The sequence below is a fragment of the Mesitornis unicolor genome, unplaced genomic scaffold (assembly GCF_000695765.1).
Source record: "Mesitornis unicolor isolate BGI_N332 unplaced genomic scaffold, ASM69576v1 scaffold21978, whole genome shotgun sequence".
Classification (NCBI taxonomy): domain Eukaryota; kingdom Metazoa; phylum Chordata; class Aves; order Mesitornithiformes; family Mesitornithidae; genus Mesitornis; species Mesitornis unicolor.
Window position 1 is genome coordinate 34,664 of NW_010200122.1, and position 12,145 is coordinate 46,808.

The window sequence follows — 12,145 nt, forward strand, 5'->3', positions numbered from 1 at the left end:
TGTCCTCTTTTCCAGAAGCAACGAAGCATAGCTATTTTATTACATTTGTTGTCATTAGTCAGGGCTACTGCTTGTTTGTCTGAGGCTACCAATAAACACAATGTGATTCATGCAAAACTGCTTGAGGGATGGCTTGACTCCAAAAGCACAGTTTAGCCATTATTTGGCAGTTGTTTGCTTAATGCAGAAAAATGCGTATGAAAGCTATGAAAAATGAATCTGTGCTGTAACACACAGCTTGTAAAATCCACTTGATTTATCCTGCAGAAGATATTACAGCATAAAGAAATAATGAAGACAATGCCTACCTTCATTTTCTTTTATTTTTTGGTTATGCTGTCATCTTCTGTTATTGCAATGGATTCTGGCCTACATAGAGTCATTGTAACTAATAAAATGTCTTTACAATCAAAGATCATCTGTGAAGCAGAACTTTGAAAAGGACATTTTTTTAAATCTAATTGTAGTGTATGTGGAATTTTCTTTCCCTTGTATGATTACTCTGATTTAGTCCTGAACTGCATGGGAGACATGCAGTGGCACAGAGTCATAAGCATTTGAAGAGGCATCATTACCTCTCCAGAAGTGGGGCATCGACCATAAGTACTGTGTGACTACCATAGGCTGATTATTGGCTCTATCCTTTGTTCTGTGGGTAATCTAAAGCAGTGGTTTCCATCTTGGGGCCTCTGAATCTCAGGAGATCTCTGTGACACTTCCTTGGGATCCTTGGCCTTGGAGAAGGTATCAGAGAAAGGCAAGCTTATTGTTTCAATGTGATATACTTGGACTGCCATTTCCAATGAAAAAATAAATATATTAGGCTTCTACAAAATAGGAAAGTTTGAAAATCATTGATATAAGCAATGCTTCCTGCAGAAACTGGAAGTGCAAGGGTGAGTAAAACAAATGTAAAAATGCAAAAACAAAAGAGCTCTGTGCTGGGAAGGAAGCCCAGATTTTTCTGACCCAGCTGAAGAGGGCTAAGATGGCAATTTCCTGGAAACTCTGAACAATTAGATTCATCTCCATTAGCATTTTAGTTTGGATTGAGAATGCACTTCTGAAGTGAATCTCCCAAACATCCCATTTCTCTGCTTTGGTTCAAAGTGGTCTCAGAACACCTGAACTAGTACCATCTCAGACGAAACCAGGCTGGAAGAGGTACTCCAGGAGCACGCCCAGCCCATTTTAGTTGGTAGTGAGCATGCAGGAGACAGGACTGGACTAGATGTAATCTGAAGGAAACACCCCGAAGTGCATGTGGTACAGGCATCACATCCTCAGTGACAGAGCTTTTGGTGTGCCGATCCACCCTGGTGGTTACCACTACTTGCTAACGCCGGTGCAGCTTACAGGTAGTGTGCAATGGGGTTCTGTCTCTGACCACCGTGAGGCTATGGGCCAGACTTCACATGGAGATGCATGACAGCCTCCATGCTTTCAAAGTAGCTTTCTCTGAAACAGGTTGGCTCTCAGAGGTGTTTCTGTTATAGGTAAGACCTGGATGGGCAGTAATTAACCCTGTCATTGCTGGGGAGAGAAGAGCTCTGTGCTGAACTGAGCTCCAGCCAACCAAGGTGATCAACATGGGTGGCAGGCGACTGTGGTGAGTGGGCCCTGCCATTGAGATAGAGGACAGCTGAAGGGCCAGGGCCCAACTGGCTGACCAGCGAGAGAGCAAAGGTCTTAAGAAACTTGAGGAGTGTGTTCCCCCTGCTGGAGTCCAAGTTATGCATTATTGTTCTCTTATTGTCTTGCCCATATATTTTATTTTTTTAAAATTTGAAGGTCCTGGTAAACACAAGTTGGTTTAGCTTTCCTACATAGTGTGAATAATTCTCTTCATTCCTTGATATTGCTTCCTTCAGGGTATTTAAAATTTTATCATCTCCCTTCAGGCTCTTTTTATCTGACAGTTTATATTAGACTCCTGTTTTCTCTATTTTTATGTCACAGTCTCCAATCTTGCTTTCATTTATTTGCCTATCTCTGTCTTTAAATATGTGGGATAAGCTAGCGTACTGATATGGCGTTTTGCTAAGGTAATAGAAGATTTCATATAATTCTAGGTAAATCATTACTGCATCATATAAAGCTTCTCAGGGTTCAACTTGGACTGTTTTAAAGACACCTGCTGTTCCAGTTTCTTTCACATACACAACTTTGATAAATTATATATCTAATGGAGGGGGTTTTTATGTTGGGTTTTTTTTGTTTGTTTTTATTTCAGCAAGTGAGATCTACAGAAAATGTGTTTATTTAAATGACAAGTTGAAATTGTGTGAAATATTTTTTTTTACTTGATATTTATTCTCCTTTGCTTACAGAGAAAGCCTGCAAGTCTGCAGTCCTGCCACAGGACTGGTATGGATGTCTTCATACTTGGGCATAATCTCATTAGTATCACCAGTACTTTTTACAGGCATTAACGTGCACCAATATAAATCCAATTTAGGGATTAAGACACAGCTATGACAACACACAAACCAAAAGAAAAGCCTTAGCTAAGGAGGTGATGCATGGCTGGAGGATGAGAGACAGCAGGCATACATGGAAAAAGGAGAAATTCAAAGGTTGCCCAAAGAGGTTGTGCAGCTTCTGTGCCTGAAGCTTTCCAAGACCAGACTGGATAAAACCCTTCACTACCTGGTGTGACCTCAGAGCTGACCCTGCTTTGGGCAGAAGGTTGGACTAGAGACCTCTTGACGTCCCTTCCAGATCTACATGGTGATGTATGGGAAGGTATCAGTAGCCCACAGGAATACATCAGTGTTTACTGAGCTTCCTTCCATACTTGTTATTATATTAAGTTTGTACAACCTCATGAAAGAACAGATTTTAATTTCTTTAACAGTTGGGATCAACCAATTGCTCTCATAATACATGCTATGGAATAATTTGCTGGTCATATCTGCAAGATGGCAGAAGCAAATTTCCAAACATCTCTAGATGTTTATGGTTGAGAGCCTGATTTTGGGACCATAACACATTTTATAGGTAGCTTACTAAACCAAGTACCCTTTTATATGACCATTTAAGTCACTCAGGATTTAACACTGTGAAGGGGTCAGAGCCATAAAATATAACAAGGCATATACTCCCTACTAAAGAATCTTCTAGTCTGCTTTGAAATAGTATAGTATTTTATAATCCAATAGCAAATTCTGTAGCACCTTTCTGTAAAGGTGTAAACTGCCTACTCACAGAGGATAACCTTATGTTCTGAACTGCCAAAACTACTGGGGTTTTTTGTATAGATTATTTTTTCAGGAAGTTTTTCCATCTAAGTGTAAATTTGGTCCAAGGCTGCTTGGGATATGAAGTTGGAAGAGATCGTGACACTAGACAGCACAGAACAGACTCATGTGAGATAATTCCAAATGTGCTTTAAATCTATAAGGAAGGAGTCAAGTATATTACCCCATGGTAGAATGAGATTAAGGATGTTGATGTATTCAGGATGAAGCCACTGAAAAAAACCTGTTAAGTAAACAGAAATAATACTCAAGTTTATCAGAAATAAAAATTTTTAGAAGTAAACATGCTTGTTATCCACAAGGGTTTCCATAGAGGAGAACCGACTGAAGAAACTACCTCTTGCCTTGTGCTTTGATCTACAATTCACTAACCACCGTTTTGCAGTGCAGTCCGATGTGTTGATTCCTCTTGTCACAAGTTAGCTGCCCATTTTCCTTCCTTCCTCCCTTCCTCTCCCCCTTGTCTGTCTCAGTTTTCTTTTCCTTCTTTCCTGTCCTGTCTTTTGGTCCCCCTTCCCCTTTTCCCTTTCCCCTTGGTCTCACATATCTGTAGAATAACAACCTACAGACATGACTTTCCCAAACATCCAGTATGCTATATTGATACAGAAGGAAAGGGAATGAACCATAAAATAATTGACAGATCAAGAAAAACCTGGTATGTGTCACATGGGAACACAGTACTCAGAATGATGTGGATTTTTTTAATTTCTAAGGAAGAATTGTAACGATATGTAAATTAAAGGCAGGAGTAACAGAAGAATGGAGGCCCAGACTGCTGCATGAATTGTAATTCTGAAAAATAAATTTAAGAGTCTTTCAGATGGCTCATACAGCCACCTCGAAACCAGTCATGTAGGAAACCGTATCCAGTTCTTTCCAGACATTTAAATTGTCCATTTGGGGCTTTCTGTTCAGGAAGCATTCCTGATGACTTAACACGCTGATGAAAGGAACATCAGAAAATTGAACACAGACAACATTATGGAGTACACCTGGATAAATGTGGGAGATGTAATTGCTCACCTTTCACAGAGTAGTCAACTGAGAACATCAAGTCTAATGTTCTTTAAATTGTAAAAAAGAATTATTAATTGCTGTATAGCTAGAGAGTATGGTGTGTTCAGCAGCAGAGTTTTTTGTTTTCGTGTATGATTCCGAAAATAATTGAGCAATGAAAAATCCTGTTAAGGACTGTAATAACAATTAATCAAAACTGGGCATGTTATAAAATATGGCTTGGATGTTCATCTGATGCAAATCAGCTCTTGTTTGAAATCAATAGAGCTGTGGCAATTTATGCCAGCAAAGGGCTTGGCTCTTTTTCTTTTGAATGAATAATATACCCAAACTATTCATTTTTCTTTCATATAATAAGTGTGAGATTTCAACCTGTTCACTCACAAAGCCGTGGAATACGATCAGCTGTAAACCTGTCCTGTCTCCCATGATTCAGTGCTTTCTAGGATAGGGCTTGTCATTGTTCATATTTCTCTACAGTGTCACCCAGGTGCAATAATGTAGTTGTGAGATTGGTCATGCTGCTAGTCTGAAATTAAAAGTTTAACAGGACTGAAATCTTTTCTTATCTAAGCCTCCAAAAATCTGGTGTAATGCTCATGAAGTCTTGAGTGTTAACAGTAGTGTGAAATAATTCCTGCCATTGGATATTTACTGACATTTAAGAAAAGGGCAGATCTAGGCTGATGAGGAATTGTTTTTTAACAGACAGAGTACTTTTTCAGAAATAATGCTGCAGCATTGTAGCAACAACACAGCACATCTCAGTAGGAGGAGACCTTGGAGAGGGGAAGGTGATTATTTTTTAAAACAAAGTTGATTTAATTAATTCATCCACACGTAAGCATGTACATAAGCATGTACGAGCACCAAGATACGTGTGTTCAAATAGTCTTGTCTGCCTTTGAAGCACCGAGATGCTGGTGTGCAGGCAGCCAGATGAGATTCCCTGTGGTGACACAGAGGTCAAGAGAAATAGGCCAGTTCCTCTTCACATCTGGGTTCGTCTTAGGGTCGTGATTTTGGATGCACCTTTTTCCTTCCCCTTGCAAACTGACAGCGATTAGTCTCTGCATCCTGTACCACTTGTGAAACATCAGGTTTTATTTTTTTTTTTTTTATTTCCACCCCCCCCTCACTTTTTAGTCACAGTTTCCCAGACTGGGTATATTGAGAAGAAACTCCTTGATGACCTCATATCTAAACACATGTAATTCCTCTGGCCCTCCTCCTGCCATTTGATCCTTCTGGTGCTCCCATACCCATACATTTTTATTCATACCTATCTAAACATCTCTACTGCAGTTCTCTATGACAGGAGACAGGTGCAGTTCTCCTAATATTCAATGTAGACATTTTTGATGAACTGTGATGCTGAAAAATATGTTAATAGAGGCATTACAGAACTGATATCCAACTCTTGCCATACATTGTCATATTAAATATCAGTCTATCATCACTGGTGTATTACTTCCCAGTAGAAGGAGTGTTGCAATAGCAAGAATATTATGGGCTTGAAGACAAAGGTACATTAAGCTTGTTTCTTGCCTAATCCACAGTTGAATATACCTCATAACATGTGCAATTGCTGTTACGAAGCATTAACATAATCTGTGTCTCTTCTTATTCTTGTAATTTAATTAATCTCACCTAACTATAGACATCTGCAGTGCTGACATTTACTTTTTAGCTACTCACCCAAAGGTCTGTTATTGGTGAAGGGCAATGGGCACTTCTGATATACAGTTCTTTTGACCTATTTTAGATCCCTACTTTAGCATAAGAAAAATAACAACTAAAAATGTGGTGTTTTTCTCCACTGATTGCAAAGGAAGCCTATAAAGAGTAGTTCAAATACAGAAATCTACATTTAATTTGTAAATATCACTCCAGATGTCTACTTTGTATAATAATGGCCCCAGGACTATTGTTGTGACCATGTGCAGACAAAATTAAATTTGTCTGCTGCCCCTAGAAGAGTCGCATGGAAATATGGATGGAAATATTGATGGAAATATTTCTGAAATATAAAGCATTTGAATTAGAGTGTCTTTTCCATATATATAGAATGGAATGATTGACTTCCTTTTGGGTGTAACTAATGTATTTCCATTTAATTTTGGGGGACAAAATCCATTTATACCAGGGAACGATATGATCTAGAGTCTCAGCACATGATAAAAGTCAATCAAGTGTCTCATGCACATGACAACATTTTGCATTCAGTTTTCTTCTTAACAATAACTAAATTGGTAACTCATTTACCTCCTCTAGCAGGTAGAGGTCAGTACCCATCACAACTATCAATGGCAATTGCATTGTAGCTGCTGTACTTTTAATATTTTCATTTTCAGTGGTGACTACCACAGTTTTGAACTACTGCTGCTCTTGCTAGTTTAAAGGCTCAGATTTTAACTTTTCTTTTCCAGGTGCCTGATGCCTATCTTTGTCATCACGGCTGGTAAGTTGTAATGGCTGTGCAACTCCTGTTCAAGCATTAGGGCCAAGAATTGCAAATGTGGCCACTGATTTTCCGTGCTCACTCAGAAATACTTGGGTCCAGCCAGAATGGCATGGGTCTTCCCAATGACATGACTGACAGCTCCATAGTAATGTTTGACTACCCTTGTCAGTCCAGAATGGTGCTATATGACTAAGTTTAGGAAATTGAATCTCACTCCAGCTGCTTTTGAAATTCTTGAACAAAATTACCGGACAAGGTTTTTTTGAGCCTTGTTTCAGTAAGGTAAAGTAGAAAGTAAATAATTTGTCATAAATAAGATTCCCTTTCAGTGACTCAAAGCTCATTCCTCTGCTGAAAGCCACCTTTCCCACCCCCTCAAAACCCCAAACCTCAAGCTCTTTTCAGCATGTATCATTACTATTAAATCTGATCTAGATGTTAAGAAATAACAAACTGGTACTAAAAGCTCACTGGAAGCATTTCAGCAAAATGCAGTGAAGATGGTCACAAATGTATATTGTCCAATGCTGCACTGCAAGCACTGAAGCATTATTCAGTCTGACTGTAGCATACATGTTAAAAAAACCAAGCCTGATTATTTTTTTTATTTCTTCTATTTTTTAGTGTTAATTTCTTGGTACAAAAGACCCTAGCAAGTCATCCACTTGTGATGTTCAAAGAGCTTGCCTACAGGAAATACTGAGTTCTTTGAAAAAGCGTGTAGCATCAGGAACACTGGTTAATATTTACTGGCTTACAACAGCAGATGCTAAATAATAATCAGTTGCACAGCAACATGAAAGACAGAATATTGCACAAAACTACAATTAGTCCTTGAGACTTTTCTCTGTAATAGGTTCTGCTGAAGCAGATAGAGAGGATCAGAAACAAGCGCTCCTTCAAAATAAGAGTTGACAGCAAAAAGAGCAGTTGTACCATGTGCCATTTGAAATGGAGAGAAATTGTGTAAAAAGAGTTAAACTTATCCATAGTACAAAGCTACCAGAAGCCTGCTCAGTCCCAGATCTCTGCTGCAGAATGAACTCCTGCAAAATGAAAATGTACAACAGCACAGGTCTTCGAGGGCAGTGCCCTAAGTTGGTGGCAATGTGAACAGCGTATATGAGAGGCAAGCCTAGCAAAGACTACTCAGTTTCTGGGGGAAGCTCTTTTTGTGAGGAAAGCTACTAATATCACTGCATTAAATAGGTTTGATGGCTGCTTATACAGCCTTTGTGTAAAAGGATGAGCATATGCTATGGTTTTGCTCCTCGTATATCCCAAGTATCAGTATCATGTAAAGATGCTGTATGTAGATGTAAAAAACATGGTTTAACTTCCTTGTCAGGATGGTCTACTGGATTTTTTAATTACTCTCTCTTTAGAGAAGAACTTGCTACATCTGCTGAGTGGGAGCCTTGACCAAAATTGAGAAACAAAAATTGGGAAGGAGGAAGTCCTTGAAGTAACTTTCTCAGTGATGCTTCCCATCGTGTTGACTCTATTGTTCTAATTTGCACCAAAATTGACAACACTCTTGGTGCTGACTTAGGCTCATGTTTGGCCTTATTATTAAGTCAAAAACTATGTTTTTAGCTGTACTGGAGAATGCTGATTGCAGGTTCTGTTACGTTATGTCAATACTCTTGTGTCATTAGTGCTACATTTTCATATTACTTATCATAATGATCTCCCTCCTACTGTAGACCATGCTGAAACTTTGCACACCAATGATCAGGTCTTGCCTTCCTTGTATACACAATGCATTAGAGCTGATGGCTCAATAGCAACTGGTTGCTGAAATTGGAAATTACATTTGCTAAATCCATAGTCAATGAAATCGTATTGCTAATCCTATAGTTCCTCCCATCTGTAATGAGAACTCTGAAAAGCACATTTGGAATAGTGCAATACTTAATGAAATCTAAATTTCATATGTGATAGATACTGCCCCAGAATGAATAACACAGAACATATTCAGTATTCCCAGGTGAATGTGTAATTGATGCTAAAGACAAACTTCCCTTGACTTCAAGACATCTCTTTTAGAAGCTGTGTCACTGCCTCTGTTCCAAACCCCTATCATTCTTAATTAGGTTACAGTGAATATTGATAGAGAATAGAATAAATATCTACCTGGTGGTGCTTTATCAAAACCTCTCTGGATTTGTGTCTTCATCATGTTATTAAGTTTTCATGGTCCAGTGTGTAGAAAGAAAATGCCTAGATGCTGTTGTGCGGCATATTTCATGTCAGAAATGCTGGGAAAATATGCAGGGGTGGAGGGGGATTTATTCTTTCTGCAAATGACCAATGTAAGTTGTGTACGTCATGTGAGATCTATCCCATGCTACCAGCATGACTTAAATAACTGAAGGTCCTCTGTTGGCTGTCTTCACAGAATAACAAATTTTACCAGCGTTGTTAAAATCAGTGTTTAAAAGTATAGCTAGGAATTTAAAAAATGGCAGTGGAGCTTTTACTCTGAAATGTTTCACACAACCCTGAATCTGTGGAACTAATTGAATGGCAGGGGTGGGAATGGGGTAATTTGCCTGCCCTTCCTCAAGTAGCTATAAATTTGAAGACCAAATCTGAATGAATCATCACAGGCTCCTTCTATAGTCAGAGTGTGATTCATCTAATGTTAGCACAGAAATTTTAAACTGGCTCCCAGGACTCCAAAGTTTCAGAAGTCACCTATTTACAGAACTTCTGCATTGCATATTTCCAGGACCCTGTTATTACACTCTTTAAGAGGCTTTTAACGACTTCTTTCAAGTGCTCAAAGACAGTTATTCCATAACATTAATGAGCACACTTTCACTGATTACAGATGTGGTAGTGATTCGAAGTTATTGCCAAGACTTCTGAATGCTCAAGAAGGTGAAGACTTCAAAGGTAAGATATTTCCATATATGAATTGACACTGAAGTAGAGTGATTTACACAAAGGCATTAGATGAAAGAAGAAGGAGGCAATCTAAGTCCAATTCATGAATACAGTTCTCATTTGCTGAATTCAGCGATTTTGCACCTGTTGTAACTTGGTGTCAATGGCAAGAGCCAGGCCCTGGGTTTACCACACACCTCACCTTTCAAAGGGGTTTTCACAGCAATGATTACAAAAATTTCTTATTGACAAACATCAGCAAAGTGCCTTGGCGCTGTGTTTTGACTGTTCCCAATTTGCCTAAGCAGTCCGTTACAAGATAACTCTTGCACTGGCTGCTTTACCTCACAGGCTTGGGGGTATTTTTCTGTCTTCACTGTATATGGAGCCAAGACCTCGAAGTTGTGAGCAATAATGTAAGTTAGCCACCTGCTAGGGTCCCAAAGCTCTTTTTGAGCTTTGGCAACACAGTAGTTATGATGACGAAGTTCAGCACTGCTTTTCAGTGATCTGAATGTGCCGTGGAGTGCCTTTTCACTTGAAAATCAGTTGACAATAACAAAATCCCCAGGTGGACTTTATGAGTCCTCTGGCTCTTTTCTTCCTCTGAGTATTGAACTCTCACTTTAGAAAACTGTTTTTAAGGTTTAGTTAGTAATTATTTCTCTTTTTCCTCTCAGTATGGTTTTGATCAACTTTTCATTTCACAGTGCCAAAGCGAGCAAATGCTGTTTTGCAACTAAGCCTTCCCATACAATAACAGTACCACCAGCTGCCTTTCCGGGGATCAAGTAACTGAGAAATGTTTACAGAGCAAATGAACATCAGAGCTATATATTATTTCCTAGTAAACAGAGACATAGCAACCTCATAACACTATAAATTGTTTTCTTAATAGTAAATAAACCAGTCTCTCACTTTGTCAGTCAGCAATGGAATCTGATATTCCCTGCACTTTAACTCTGATAATATTGTTTATTATATAACCCCAGAGGCTGTTTCCACGCTGATCTAACAGACATTAACATCAACCAATCTACTTGGTAAATAGCTCTGAGGTGCTTTATTGCCCAGCTCCCTGGTACTCTACTTAAGTACTAACACCAGCCACTTTTAACTTCTACTGACAGAGGGAACGAGTTATGGAAAGTCTCTTTCCTAAAACAGGGGAGTGCTGTTTTCATTGCAGTTGTTTTGGAGAGTAGTCTTTTTTTAGCACAAGAGTCGGATGAGAAGTCATGGTGGTGTTGGAAGCTAAGGGCTTGAATAGGTCTAAACTGTGACACCTCTAGTAGATGCAAAGGAGCTGTACTGACTTACACCAGCCAACGAGATAGCTCAGAGCTCAGGGAACAGGGATGTGCTGAGCTACAGGACTCCAGCCACCCTCTGTGTGATCAGCTCAGTGCTAGTGGCATCAGCATTCAGGAAGAGAAAACAGCTTCCTCTGGTTTTCTCATTTCATAGTCTCCTTGCTAAGATCACACAGAAAAAAAAGAAGTTTGGCAGGCCTTAGTTTGAATAATAGGATTTCCAGTGTGAATCCTTGTTCCAGAGTGCATTTCCCAAGTTATTATGGGACTGCAGCCCTCTAACTCCTACATAATTAGCAGTGCTGGGTGGAAAAATGCTCTACATCATGGGAAGAAGGGAATATTATGTCAAGGTGTCATGGCTGTTTAGGAGAAGGACAGAAACCTAATGTAAAGGCAGATGAAGGCTTATGGCTAGAAGGATAGCAAATTTCAGTGTAGGTCTTGAAACTGCACTAATAAAGTCACATCCCTTTTATGAGCAAGGAAAGGGAACAAAGTAAGACCCCTTTGAACTATTATAAAATGAATATTTGGAACAAGAAAAAAGGGAAACTTGTGGCCTCGCTGAAACCTGAACTAAAAGTCCAATCTGTGCTAAGAAACATTTCTGTGTGGGGAAAATGGAAAGAGCCTTTGCCATTAATGCCAGAGCACATGTCCTGCGCAGGACCCAGCTGTGATGGGAGAAGAGATTACCACCACCATTGTTCCCTTTGCTGGAGACTGTTGTTCCTGTAGTTCTGCTTTGGTGAAATAATTGCCTTTAAACAAAGGTAGCTGGGCTAGAACACACAGTGTTATATCCATAATTAGTGCTACCATGAAGGGAATTGAAAAATGTCATGTGAACTGCTCACGTGGTGGATGGAGAGAGTAACGTCCAGCTGGTGTGTGGCAACATGCAGTCAAGGTAGTCATGGGGCAGCTTGTCTGCTTCTGGCTTTGAGAGTCAATGAAATTGGAAGATTGGCTGGGAAATACTCCGTGTTGGAAAGGCTGGTGGAGGGGACAGCTGGCTAAAACCTCAGAATGTCCATATTGTTTGGTCTCCTCACCTCTCCGCCCATGTTCTCTTTGTGCTTCCGTACCTGCCCCTCTCTCTGATTTAACCACTCTTCTTGTTTATCAAAAAATGTCTCCATGCCTTGAAACCACTAAATTAATTTTCTTTCATCCACTCTTTCATCTCACCT